Source organism: Phacochoerus africanus, chromosome 9, assembly GCF_016906955.1.
Source record: "Phacochoerus africanus isolate WHEZ1 chromosome 9, ROS_Pafr_v1, whole genome shotgun sequence".
Lineage (NCBI taxonomy): Eukaryota > Metazoa > Chordata > Mammalia > Artiodactyla > Suidae > Phacochoerus > Phacochoerus africanus.
Genome location: NC_062552.1, coordinates 121,337,248 through 121,351,454, shown reverse-complemented (window position 1 = coordinate 121,351,454; position 14,207 = coordinate 121,337,248).

Sequence of the window (14,207 nt, the reverse complement as noted above, 5' to 3'; positions counted from 1 at the left end):
CGTGAAGGGGAAATGCTGGCTCGGTTTTGCCATCTGTAAGGTGGGGCTGTGAAAAGTAAGGCAGAGGCTGGTTGGAAGAATGGAATTAGCCATGGCTTATGTGGTGGTGGGCGGGGGGAGCCAGGTGCCCACAGATGCCAGTGGGATTTCAACCTGGGTCTTCTACGGGAAGAAGGGAGGGGTGGTGCGAAGTGCTGCCGGGTGGATACAGGAAATGGGAGGAAGCTCAAGTCCCCCTCAAGTTCAAAGCTCATGATCAGTCTTTTGATTTCAAATGGAGTGTGAGTGGCGGCAAAGCCAGACTCTGCTCAGCTGTGTTCTCCCTTCTCTCCTTCTGACCCCATCCCCTCCCCGTCCACTGTCTTTGAAAGAGCAGGTCGAGAATGGAGAGAAATTTGGAAGTCAGGTGTTTTTGCCTCCTCATTTCCCTCTGTATGAGTCTGACCTCTTGAACTCTCTGAGATTCCCTTTCTTCCTGCATCAAAAGGAAGGAATCAGGCTAAATTATTTTAAGATTTTTAAATCTTAGCATCTCCCATCTTCCTCCTCTGCTTAGTCCCCTCCTCCTGAGAGTCACCTTCTGGCAAAGAAGCTCAAAGGCCACATGCAGAAGACACGCCCAAGAAAAACCAAAGCTGGCTTCCTCCCTCCAGGCAGATCTAGGCCGGGGCTGAGGGATGCAAAGAATCTGGATGGTAACATAAAGTCCGGTTAATGTCCTTCTGGAAAAAGTCTCCATCCCAGACAGGCCTCCTGGAAACACTCACGGGGGTGGGGGTGGAGGCTTGATCAACGCTCCCCCCGTCTGCTCTGGGCCCTCCCTGCCTCTCCTTAGCAAGCACAGACAAAGCGTGGGAACAGGCTTTGCAGAAAGGGAGGAGAAAATGAGACTAGAAGACAGGAAGCAAGGAGAGAGAGGAAGGTAGAAGATGGAGAGAGAGCAGGTGCCAGGGAAGAGAAGCAAAGCAGAAAGGACAGAGGCAGGAAGGTGATGGAAAAACAAAGACACCAAACAAATGGGAGAAGGGACAAGGAGGACACAGGACACGCAGAAGACTAAACATTTGAACTCCTGTGCTTCACTGTGCTGGATCCTCAAGTGTACTTTTCGTAATGGTTTTTATTGTAGCTGATTTACAATGTTCTGTCAATTTCCCCTGTACAGTAAAGCGACCCAGTCATACATATATACGCATTCTTTTTCTTATATCATCTTCCATCGTGGTCTATTCCCAAGAGACTGGATAGAGTTCCCTGTGCTGGACAGCAGGACCTCATTGCTCATCCATTCTAAAGGTAATAGTTTGCATCTACCAACCCCAAACTCCCCGTCCATCCATCCCACTCCCTCCCCCTCCCCGTTAGCAACCATAAGCCTGCTCCTAATGTCTGTGAGTCTGTTTCTGGATACTCAAACTTAAAGTTTCTACTATATAAACTGGTGGGTCCTCACAGACTCCCCCAGGGGAGGACTGTTACTTGTGCCAGTCAGGAGGAGGACACTAAGTCTAAGACAAGGTCCTTTTCCTGAAGCTCCTTGAGCGGTGAGCCCAGAACCAGCCTCGTCCAATTCCAGAGTCCAGGACCATCTACCGGCCTGGTCTGCCGGTCTCCACGTTCAACCCTGTTTTCATCCAAAGTATCTCGGACCCACCCTGAACCCCAAAGAGTGGGAATCAATGAGAACAAGTGAGGAAAAACTAGTTTCTACCTGAACTGCATGTGCCAGTCAACTCGGGGGCCCAGCCCCCATGCCCTAGAATTTTTTTTTTTTTTTCATTTCAGGTCAGTAAAATCAACCTCTACTGGAAAAATCATACAAAGAAAGGAGATACGGCTGCAACACTAGCAATGAATGTATTTGTTAATTCCTTACCGCATCATCCAACCACTAATACATGACCAGTCGGAGGGTGCAAACTCTGGGGCTAGACTGTATGAAATCAGGACAAGCTCTGCTTTCGAGAGCTTACCGTGTAGTGAGAGACTTTACATGCATATATATATTTTTAGTTGAATTTTTTAATTAAAGTATAGTTGATTTACAATGCTGTGCCAATTTCTGCTGTACTGTACAGCATAGTGACCCAGTCAGGCATATATATATATATATATATATACACATTCTTATTCTCATAAATCTTCCATCATGTTCTATCCCAAGAGATTAGATAAAGTTCTCTGTGCTGTACAGGAGGACCTCATTGCTTATCCAGTCTAAATGGAAGAGTTTGTGTTTACTAAACCCAAACTCCCCAGTCCCTCCCATCCCTCCCCCTCCCCCTCCCCCTTGGCAACCACAAGTCTGTTCTCTGGGTCTGTGAATGTGTTTCTGTTACATATGTGTTTAAATATCTCTTAAAGAAGATTTTTAAAAAGGAAATGAAAAAGGAAAAATGCCAGCAATCTGCAGGGTCTGGATAAGAGTACATATAAGCTTTAGTGCTGGCCTCTTTTACCCGCCAGCTTTGGTGTCCAATCAGCTTTTCAGATCCTCAGTTTTCTCATCTATGAAATGGAGCAAATAAGAGCCGTATCATCTGGTTGCTCCGGCGAAGTCAAGGTGGTCAAGGTGATACGTCATCGAACTTGACTGCCGCAGTCGATTTATCATCAAGGAACCAATGCATGTACACCACTCGGGTATGTTCCAAACAGGCAATTTTTTTTTTCCAGTTTTGACTTGATAGTATTTCCTTATCTGTGTTTTTATTTTTTCTATTCTTAATAAGTTTAATCAAAGGGACAGTGAACTGGAAAGGGAAAACATGTCAAAATGCCGAGAATTCCAAAAATACATCTTTCCAAATTGTGCAGCTTGGCGCTGGCAAGATGACAAGGGCCCCTTACAACCCGGTGCAAACAGAGAACTGAAAAATCACGCAGCTCGCGTGTGCAATATATGTATGTTACGTGCCAAGTGCTAAGCAACTGCTTCTAAACAAATGACAAACATGATAAGACTCTGGAAGGATAAGGCCAAGCGTTTGAGGGGTTTTCTAGATGCCGATGTGGACAGGCGCTTTTCTCCTCCCCGCCCACCAGCCGGTCCCACGCCAGGGACCCCAGACCGCATCACCTCTACTTCCCACCACTCTCTGCCAACCCTGTGCCCGGTGGCCCAGCCGACCTGTCGGTCACGGGCACACAGCATCGGGAACACGCAGCTCCATTTCATATGGGAAGCATTGGGGCGGGGGAATATCAGAAAGCACGTTTTTTTTCCTCCCAATTCACTTCATGAACTTCACTAATAATTCCATTCACCACATGACAAAGCCACCGACTCCCACCCACAGCAGCTTAAATGGAACCGGGTCATAAAAATTCCTTGTACGCCCAGGCTGGATGCCATCGTTAAAAAAAGAGAAAGGATGACAAAGTGAAAGGGAAAACGCTGTGATTCTTTTATGGGAAGATTACATTTAAAAATAACCAACTAACCGTCTGCACTTTTCGGGGGCCTGACGTCTCGAAACGCATTTAGATTGATGCAGACTGAGGCTGAAGTTCTCGTGCTGAGTAAACAGTCAAGTGTTCTTAATAGGAATTGCAGTTTCTCGACATCTGTTAGGGAAAAGGAAATGGCGAAACAACAATTTAGAGTGAGATTGGTTTTGTTAAATGCATTTAAATTCCAAGATTAGTGGTGTTCTTTCTTTTTCAATTAGCATTTACTTGTAGAAAGGTTACAGATGAAAGGGCTGGGTGGGGGGAGGTCGGTGGGTTTTTTTCCTCACTGAGAGGGCACTCCAAAGCATAGCAAAGCTAAAATTGGGCATGAAGAGAAGACTTAAAAGAACTTAAAGGCTGTGCCAAATCGAGACGGCAGATCGTGAAGGGGAAAGCATTTGGGGAAAAAAGAAAAAAGAAAAGAAGAGAAAAAGAAAACAAAGTTGAATCCGCATTGGATGTGCCTGCCCTCTGGGTAGAGAAATCATAAATTGCTTTGAGAAAAGAGAGACACGTGGATTTTCCAAGCCAGTTACTAAGTGAAATTTGCATGAGTCCCAAATATATGCCACGGTTCTGTTTGAGTGTGTAAAGAGCTGTAACTAGCTCAAAAAAAATTTTTTTTGATAGAAACATAAACAGAGACGAAAAATGTAGGGAATGTTTCACCTGTTTTACTGCCATTAAATAAACCTCATCTGCTACCAAGCTGTTTTGGGTGACATTTGTTAAATAAATACATTTTGTGGGAGACTGGAGCAGAAAAAGAAAGAGACATGCAAGCAATGTTCCCAGATAAATTCTGTTTCCTTCTTAGCACCCTTAGCCCTGCCCTGGGGGCAGAGCGAGGTGGCAAATTCAGATTTATAGTTTCCCATATGTATTTTATGGCTATACTTACAGAGCTACAACCCAAAGTACATATTATTTGTAAATCTTCTTTTAATATCTCTCCTTCCCTCCTGGAAACACATGTTTATTTAGTAGTTGTGTTTTGGGTTTTTTTTTTTTTTAATTTTAATTAGGGACGAATTTAATATTTCTTTTCTAGTTCTTTAGGCTTTGATTTTTAAAAATCTACTAGCGTGTCTCTTTTGTGCACGGCCGAAACCTTTAACTATTGTTAGATGGTCGTGATTATTTCAAGATATTGAATACTTGCTTCATGTAAAGCCAGTCCTACCATTTCTAGTTTACAAGCTAATAAGCAGATAAGCCTGTTCTTTCAAGCATCTCTGCAGATATCCTACAAGGCACCAGGACGGCGTATTGTTTCTGATGATTTCCTAGGTAAAGTCTCTGCAATTTCGCAGCAATCATAAATTGGAGAAATTGAAGACCACGAAGTTCTGAATATATCACACTGGACTGCACTAGATGAGCAGCCAGCTGAAGTCCTTTGCTGTCCCCAGCAAACAGGGGACCCAGGTGAGGATAACACCAAAGGTGTATAGTTCTAGAACCTTCTTCAGCCAGACTCTGGGCACCAGGATGCCTGCATGGAGGCAAGGTTCCTCTGGCTTTTCAGCGTGCCTCCTCAGAAATTTCACATGCTGATTCTTTTCAATTATCTGTCAATTTTCAAAATGCAAATAGAAACACGCATGTCATCACTTTGGTACTCACCAACTGATTTCCTCCAAGCACCCAGACCGTAAGTGAACGCAATTCAATATGTTCTCTTCCCTTTTTTAAGTGGAGTTAATATTACTGAGCAGATTTTGGTCAGCTTCCAGGAACCCAGTGTGGAGAGAGGCAGAATTTTATTTTAGAAGCACGAGTTGGTTTGAAAAATGTGAACTTAGCTCAACTATTTCTTTGTTTCATCTTTCTCGCTAGACATCTTTTTCTGAAAAAAAAAATCTTCATCGAAACACACATACACACACACACAGACACACACACACACACAGTTTCGGCCAAATACCATTACTGCTTAGAATGTTTTCAATTATTTTACATGCTTACAAGACAAAAATGGTAAAGAAAAAAGGAAAATGTCCCAAGACAAAATAATAACCAATAATAAATATTTTGGCATGATTCATTGGCACTGTCTTCTAGGCATATATTTTATAGGATTGTGTTCACTGTGTTTTGACCTTAACCTCATTAATAAATATTTCTTCATAGCCACAAAATTTCTTAATTTACATAACCTAGTAGTTCTACTTAATTACTCTACCTAATTATTCACTCGTTTGGGGGGATTTTGCAGTTTCCCTTTTTTTCTTCATGCTTGCAGTAATGCTTAAATAAACCAATTCATGGAAAATAGCTATCTAGGTTGGCTTACTTTCTTAGAACCAGATTCCCAGAAATAGAAGGACTAGGTCAAAGGGCACCAACATATTTAATGTCCCTGATGCATATTGGCAACTTGCCTTTCAAAAAATTATACCAGTTTGCCCTCCTGCAATGAGCGTATAAAAGTGCCTGTCTCACAGCCTCTCTCTTGCAAGATTTTTAAATAGTTCCACACATTTGAAAGATAAACCCCCAAATGGTAACTTTTGCCTGAAATAATTTCTAAACAGATACCAGGCAATGGATTCCTTTTAAAACTAGTTTAATTCAGGAGTTCCCGTCGTGGCACAGTGCTTAACGAATCTGACTAGGAACCATGAGATTGCGGGTTCGATCCCTTCCCTTGCTCAGTGGGTTAAGGATCCGGTGTTGCTGTGAGCTGTGGTGTAGGTTTCAGATGCGGCTTGGATCCTGCGTTGCTGTGGCTCTGGCATAGGCCGGTAGCTACAGCTCTGAATCGATCCCTAGCCTGGGAATCTCCATATGCTGCGAGAGCGGCCCAAGAAATGGCAAAAAGACAAAAAAAAAAAAACTATTTTAATTCATCAAGAAAATTTAAAGCTTACCTCCAGGACATTTTCTGACCAAGGAATACCAAAAAATTGTGATTCAAAATCGTATAATAGATTGTGTTGTTATACTATTGTTTTTTTAATTTTTTTATTAAAATATAGTTGATTTACAACGTTCTGTCATTTTCTGCTGTACAGCAAAGTAAAACGTATATATACATATATATGTATACACAAACACATACACATGTATACTTATTCTTCCTAAGATTCTTCTTTTCCATTAGGCATTATTACAAGATATTGAAGTCTTTCTAGTCCAGGAAATATTTCCCTAAAACAAGGGTGGTGACTAGTTTTTTGCATCACATTTAAAGCACCCCCCACTAGACTCTAAACATGATTAAATGAGGGCATCTTTGAGCACAGATTTTCAATGACCCATGTCGTACGGCTTGGTACTCTGCCAAAGGGAGAACATGGATGATGCCCTTGGTCCTTGGACAGACACTCTGAGTTCAGGAAGGAGAACTGAAGAGATGTTTGAGAACCTGGTTTCAAACAGTCTTTTTGAGATTTTTCCGTCAAGGCCATAAGAAAACACTCAACTACACAACCCAGAGAGGCACCGAGGAAACTGCTCAAAGGAGCAACAACAACACAAGGAGAACACGCAGGAAAAAGCTTCTCATGCCAGAAGACTTGCCAGAGACCACCCAGGGGTCCTTGAAAAACACCTTTATGTTCCACTGTGTTAGAGGGAAGAAGGAGAGTTTCGGTCAGTAAATGCTGCTTTTGTTTCAACATGTATTATTCCCCCAGGCTACTGTGTTTTCCAAGATAATGAAGTCCATCCTACTCTTGATGTTTTTTGTGCTAGACCCTAAAGGTTTCAGCTACGTACAAGTTGGCATATAACCATTCTAAAAGAGTTCCTAACAGTGCTAATAACTGAAGGTGGGTCTTTGTGGTCCGGGGAAGGATCAGTCATTCTGCAAACAAATCCAACATACAAATTAGCACCAAAGTGTCTCCATTTACGTGGTCCTGATCATGCCTACTTCAGCAATTGCCAGCGCTAGTGAACAGCATTCCTGCACCACTGACCGTTCAAGACCAAATAAAGGACAGGGCAAGAAAGAAAAGGAAGGAAATCCAGGAACCACCAACTCCAAGTAGCTTCCCCTTCCCCCCTCCCCGCCCCCCGACCCCAAATCCTCAATTCCCTTAACTGTCAGATTGTTTAAAACTGAGCACACCCTCCTGAGATGATGGCATTTTTCCTTGTAAGAATATTCCTTCTAGTGATCACTTCCCAGCTTAATGAAGTGTTCCCTAAATTAAATCTACCCTTTCTGAAAGGTTACTCCCCAAACAAAATGAACAGGAAAATGCCTCTAGTCCATATAAATGTCATCCTGCCCTCCAGTAAATCTGTTTTAATCACTACTTTTCAGGAAGCAGCCCAACTGAATAGGAGGGAACTCAATTACTCCGTGCACCAAGACAACTATCACAGGGGGTCACAAACAGTGTCTTTCAGAGGAGCCTTCCTCTGGAGAGATGCACTTTGTTCTGCAAATGATTTGTCCTTTCCCTTTTTCTAGCTAGAGTGCCATCTCCCACCTACAAAGAGAGGGGAGGAGAACACAGCATGTCAGTTGAAGGTTCATGGTGCCAATGCACTTTATGGTAGATTTTCTTAGGAATTCCTTAAAGCCAGATTATTCAAGATCTCTTTTCCCTTCTGTGTCTAGAAATGGAAAAAAGCTCCCAGAGGGGTGCAGTCCACTTTCAAGGTCACCAGCCCAGACAGAGAAGAGGTGACACTCGCACCCAATTCCAAAGGTTTCGATCTGGGTAAGAGGCACAAACTCTGTTTTCCACTGAGCTGTACAAGCCTATTTAAAAGAAATAGTGTGGGAGGATGAATCAGTCAAATTACTCTTAATAGAAGATTTGGGCAGAAGCTGCTTCTCTGACACTTAAGAAGCAAGTGCTTCAGCAAATCCCTAGTGTCTACAGAATGTTAATGAATTTCATAGACCCACAAAGTAGGCTGAACTCAGGACTGAGGCTACTGACCCCAGATCAACATGGGACCATCAACTCAAGAGGGCTATAAATGACCACCCCAGAGAATTCGGGTTGGGAATGACAAGCGGCAGATACCTGTTGACACTGATTCCAAACAAGCATGTGCCTTGGATTGGGTTTCAGCAAAGGCATTCATATGCTTTGCAAAGCTAATGTGCAGAGGCAGCCTTCACTGCTTATGTTTTTTGGAATTAAGTTGCATGACTGTGCCTTGCTCTCTAAAAATGTGTAAATGTGTAAATTATGCTAAAACAGATTGCCAATGCAAGTTGAAGAAATGAAAAATATGGTGTACTCTCACGGTAAGGGGACAGGGGTGTGGCTTGCTGCCTGATGTTAAAAGCAGCCTCCAAACTCTCCATCTTTGGGGGTTCTGGAAAGGATTATTAGTAAGGAGTGGTGAAATGAAAAGTAGCTAGGTGGCTTTTCCAAGGGCCCAGTTGCATCTCAACATGATCTCTTTTACTGGCACTAAAAATGTTATGTAAATTATGTGTGTTACATACGTTCTGTTTCCAAGTCGTAGCTAATTTCCCCATTCACCGTATCCTAATAGAAATACCGTAGTTACATGCCAAATCTTGATCCCTAAGATGCTCAAGAATAAAAAGAGAGGGAAATGCCCCCACCCCTTCATTAACTCTGGGATGTGTGTGCGTGTGTGTGTGTGTGTGTGTGTGTGTGTGTGTGTGTGTCCCAGTTAGCTCATTTTAGTGTCGTCTCTATTTACTGTGATACGGAGACTAATTCCATCTATGAAAATGCCATGCAAACATGCAATAACTCCTTCCTTCAAGAAAATGGGATGGACTGGGAGTGTGGGGTTAATAGATGCAAACTACTGCATTTGGCGTGGATAAGCAATGATATCCTGCTATATAGCACAGGGAACTATATCTAATCCCTTGTAATGGAACATGATAGAGGATAATATGAGAAAAAGAATATATATACATATATATTTGTATTTATATATGACCGGGCCACTTTGCTGACAGTAGAAAATTGACAGAACACTGTAAACCAACTATAATGGAAAAAATAAAAACCATTAAAAAAAGAAAACAGAACAATCACATCTTCAATGTTTCAGAGTTGAGAAGGAAGAGCAGATGCTAATCATGTTTGTAGGCTGAGACTTGGTCATGAAATGAAGAAATGATGTGAAAACTGTGTTCGGTCAGTGATAGGTTTGTGAGCCATCAGGGCCAAAGGCGTCACCTGTGAAAAATGAGTCATCTTGAGGAAAGATACCTGGAATCCAGTCCTTTCCTTGGAAAACTAAAAATACCAGTGACTTCCCAGGCTCACACACGCTGTCTGTAGAATTCGTGCTAAACTCCTGCTAACTCCTTGTCCCCTGTTCTCCTTGGTACAAGTTCTATTACTTGGAAAGTCAACACAATCATTTTGTAAATTGAGCCAGACCATATTCTTTCAGCTTCCAAAAATACTTCAAGCATTAGATATGACTCCTGTTTTAAAGGAAATGGATAATGAACATTGCAACTTCTCCTAAAGGTCATTAAGTTGCACACGGAAAAGGAGGAAATTTAGATACTACATTTATAGGTAGGTCCTCACAGCTTCGTCGAGAGGCGGAAACGTGTTTCTATAGAAACTCGTTGACACATGCAGCCAATTTAATTGGAAAGGAGATCTGGAATAGGAATGCTGAAAATAGTGATGCCTAATTGTGGACAAAGGTTTCAACGGTGTTACGGAAGCTTCCAGATTTGTGATTTTCATTCTCTTGTTCCTCCCTCCCTTCCTGTTCCATTGTTCCCTCTCCTTTCCTTTTATCTGCCATCGGGAGAAAGCAACGAGACACTGGAGGTGACAGCTCTGAATTGGCAGTGCCCTGAAGAATTTTTTTTCCCCTTCTAGTCTTAATATGGAGCGCTGTCTCTATTACAAAGTGTAATGAAGGCTTCATGAAATTAACCCATAAAGTCACAAAAGAATAGGACCCTACAAAGAAGAGGGACAGGCATGTGTGCGGGTTTGCATGAATTACCTCGGGTTTTGCATGAGATTGGAGACTTGCATCTGAATGGCCTGTTCATTTCTCACAGATATTGAACAAGCCCCAGTACCCCAATGTTCATATCAGAAGACAGTATGGCCTTAGTTACGCATAAGATTCCTGGGTTTGTGCAGGAATTCTATGAGCTGAGCTAGTGGGGCTCCAGATCAGGCCCACAAGGAAGACCTATGACATCTGAGAATCGAGGTCTAGCATCCAGTACTGTCTTCCCCTATCTCAGCCAGCTCTTTGTAACCAGATGTTAGGGATGCTTCGAGGCACTGGAAATGGTCTAGAGACTCCAAGGAGATTTGATTACCTGCACATAAATATAATTATTACATGAAAATACCTGTCTCCACATCTTGGTTAGCAGTTATTCTGTAGTTCCTGAAGATAAAAGAGTATACTTTTTATCTTTATATCTGTCTTAAAATTTTTATCTCCTCTTCACCTAGCACATCGCCTGTCATTTAATAGGCATTTAACAAATACTAGGTAAACAAATAGATGAAGCCAAAAAAATCAATCAAATAGTTTTTATAGAACTCAAGTGCTTTGGACTTCTGATTTTTTTGCAACAGTTTTCTGCTCTGTTTCTGTTTTATTTGTTAATGAATTTTCTATCTGCAACTCTTGAATATGGTTTAGTTCACTCCGTCTTCAATTTAAATATCCAAATTAAATCTCAAGGGCATATCATGAAAATTAATATATGTATTGAGGAGTACGCCTTGTAAATTCTTTGCGTGTTTTATGTTGATTGAAGGCAGACAACTGTAAATAACTATTAGAAATAATTTTTGTAAGCTCTGAAGCACATACTGTGTGGAGATGTCACCCTAGACATTTTCATATATATTACTTAATCACTCCTAGCTCTGTGTGTAATAACAGCCCTGTCTCACCCCCTGACACCTCACTCCAGAACGAAGCACCACTTCCAAGGTCATTCAGAGAGTGGTGAAACTGGAATTTGAATCCACGTGTGTCATTCTCTGCAACCACATATCAATGTAAAAATGAAATATTCTTTTTAAAATAACTCAAGATTCTGGAGGATCAATCATGAGTGTACCGTATTTACCCAGACGCTCCATCAAAGAATGCCATTTATCAGGAAACTACTTCACAAGAACTTTAACAATTTAGCTTCTTGAGTGATTGATTTCAGAGTTGACTCTCATTAGATTCTTGCAAGCTATGTTTAGCAAAATGGATTATGTAATCCATTTTTTGAACTGAATTTTTATTATCCGATATATTTTCTAGTCAACTAGTCATGATTGAACTTTTTGATGGCTCCAACTTCAAAACTACATCTTACATAATTTTAAAATCTGGCACTAAAAATATGTTGAGCAACATAAATTAGCATTTCTGGGAGAAGAATGATGTATATTATTCAAGTTTTCTCTGGAAGGGTGGTGAGGTGTAAGGACTTCTGTAGTGTCACTGCTCGAGCACTTACCAATGTGTGATTGCAAATGTGTTGGCTCATCTCTTTAAGCCTTGGTTTTCTCATCTGTAAAGTGGGGATAATAAAAGCATACATCTTTTCCAATGTCTTTTCCAATTGCCATGAGGGCACAGAGAAAATGGCTGTAAAAAGGATTTGTGAAAGTCTAAGGTAAATGCAAGCTCTAAAAAGAGATCACCATGCAATTTAGACCAGTAAAACAGTCACCAGGACTTACTAAAGAACGGATGCGTACCTGTCGGTAATTTTGAAAGATTTAATCAAGATGCTTACTACCACAGAGAGATCATTTGTTATAGATCTATTGTTTTCTTTTTAAAATATATTTTATCAAAGTACAGTTGATTTACAATGGGGTACCAATTTCTGCTGTACAGCAAAGTGACTCAGTCATGCACATATATGTGTGCGTGTGTGTGTGTGTGTGTGTGTGTGTGTATAAATATTCCTTTCCACATGCTCTATCCCAGGAGATTGGATATAGTTCCCTGTGCTATAGGGTAGGTCCTTGTTGTTTATTCATTCTAAATGGATCTATTGTTTGCAATCGTGGAGGCCACCGGTTTTCACTCATAACCTTGGAAATTTGGAGAATCTTTATTGAAAAATCTTACAGATATTATCATCCTAATTACCATAGAGTGATGAAGGTGATCATAATTACATTCTCATTCTGTCTTCTGTTTCAAACACAGCCTATGTGGAAGAGGGCCCCGCGACGCCTGCCTTTGCGACAGTCAGGCATGTACCACCGTCACCTGGCACATTTCCAGCCGGGGTAATTGCATTCTGCTCACCAAAAACTCCCTGGAGTTTTCCCCAGGGATGGGCTCCCTCATTTCCTGCTCAAAACCAGCTGTGCCGTGGGGCTGGCAAACAGCTGCCGCCTGGAACAAGGCTGGGATGTGTCTGTGGCCAAGGCTCCAGAGAGAACCAGCAGAGTACCCAGGCATTTTCTTTTGCTCTTTAAAAAAAAAAAAAAAAAGCCTTCTGAATAATACTTTTCAGTAGATGCTACCATTTGGGGGTGGGAGGACAGGGAAATATGACTTTATTTTCCCATGTATTTTGAAATTTTAAAAAGCCCATCATTAAATAGCATCACACACCTCCAGCTGCCACATCTCCAAGGAGGGAACTAACAGTCTATTTTATTTTAATTGTTCATAGTTTAAAGATGACCTCTTTACCTCCTAATTAATTACTGAGTTTCTGGTAAGGTTCTCCAGTTAGAGCTAAAGTTGATATAAAACCTAGACCTCTTTCCGAACTATGATCTTGCAGATGTATTTTTGAATGAGAACATGATTCTGTTTACATGATGTCTAGTGAAAGGGATGATGGAGATGTTTGTGGCTTCATGCGGGCCTCCCATAAAACCCCACGCAGAAGATGAAACATGACACCCGCTTTGTAATCCATCCAAGACTCCTACCCCCAGTCCATACGTTTCATATGTATGTAATCAACTTTTATTGGTTCTTGAATTACATTCTGCAAGCACAGAACTCCCCTTTGCCAATTTGAGCACAATAGCAGAGCTTGGAAGTGTCATTAATAAACAGCCGTGTGGCTTGAACACAGTGAAACATTTTTAAAAACTCTTGCTTATACCGATGCCTATTTTGGGGGGAACGAAGCTTTAGAGAAAATGTTTCACAGAAAAATAGGACATCAGAATTAGAACCTTGATAAAATGAGCAAACTTTCCTTCCTTCCTCCCTCCCTCTCTTCCTCCCTTACTTTTTTCTTTCCTTCCTTCCTTCTCTACTTTGCTGAGTGCTTCCTGTGATAAAGGCACAACTTAAACATACATGACCTTGATTTGGCCGTAAGGAACTCATGCAGATATGAGACAGCCCTTGCAGTCAAGGGATAATGGAGTGTTACCATCTGAGAGAAAAAAGCATGTGGTTACAAAGGAACATTTCTCAAAGCAGCTACTCATGACTACATCATGGTCCAGAAATGACCATTCACCCTGGCATATTCAGGAACTCAATCAGTTTGGAGGAGATGACCCATCCTTCATGTTTAGACTCATACTAACCAAACTCAAAAAGTCAGATGTATAGCTTCCAAATATTGATTGACTCAGCTTAAATAAGAAATTGATCTTATTTCAAAGAAAGTCACAAAATGCTCAGATTGACTAAAATGCCAGTCTCCATAAGCAGCCATATCAAGAAAGTTACTGAAGCTCAAAAGTTCCTTAGTGAAAATGGCCATCAGGCCACAGGTACTAAGTCTCTGGCGTCAGGGCAGGACAGCCTATCCTGTCCTAACATCAGGGTAAGACAGCCTCATGTCTGTATCACCACCAGATAAATAT